The following is a 312-nucleotide window of genomic DNA, read 5'->3' as shown; positions in this document are numbered from 1 at the left end:
TATCTTTTGTTTTATCACAAACATTTCCTACTGATTCAAATAGGATCAACCATTTACTTTTATATTCTGACACCGGAATGACTGAGTTCAATCAAAGTTGTTCAATTGTTCGCTTTAGAATGAGATCGGTTTGATGAATATTTTAACACGGATGAACAACTCTTATTAAAACTAATTTAAAATTTAAACTTTTATGTTTGATATTTTTATTTTGGGCCTAATTTATAGTTGCGTGGTTTTAGTTATTCAGGAAAACAGTATATTTTTTACTACTATTGTAATTTATATAGATAGTTACAAATTTGATTTCAA

This window comes from Macrosteles quadrilineatus, unplaced genomic scaffold (assembly GCF_028750875.1).
Source record: "Macrosteles quadrilineatus isolate MER2022 unplaced genomic scaffold, UCM_ALF_1.0 Scaffold_3__2_contigs__length_128488019, whole genome shotgun sequence".
Classification (NCBI taxonomy): Eukaryota; Metazoa; Arthropoda; class Insecta; order Hemiptera; family Cicadellidae; genus Macrosteles; species Macrosteles quadrilineatus.
This window is presented reverse-complemented; position numbering follows the sequence as displayed.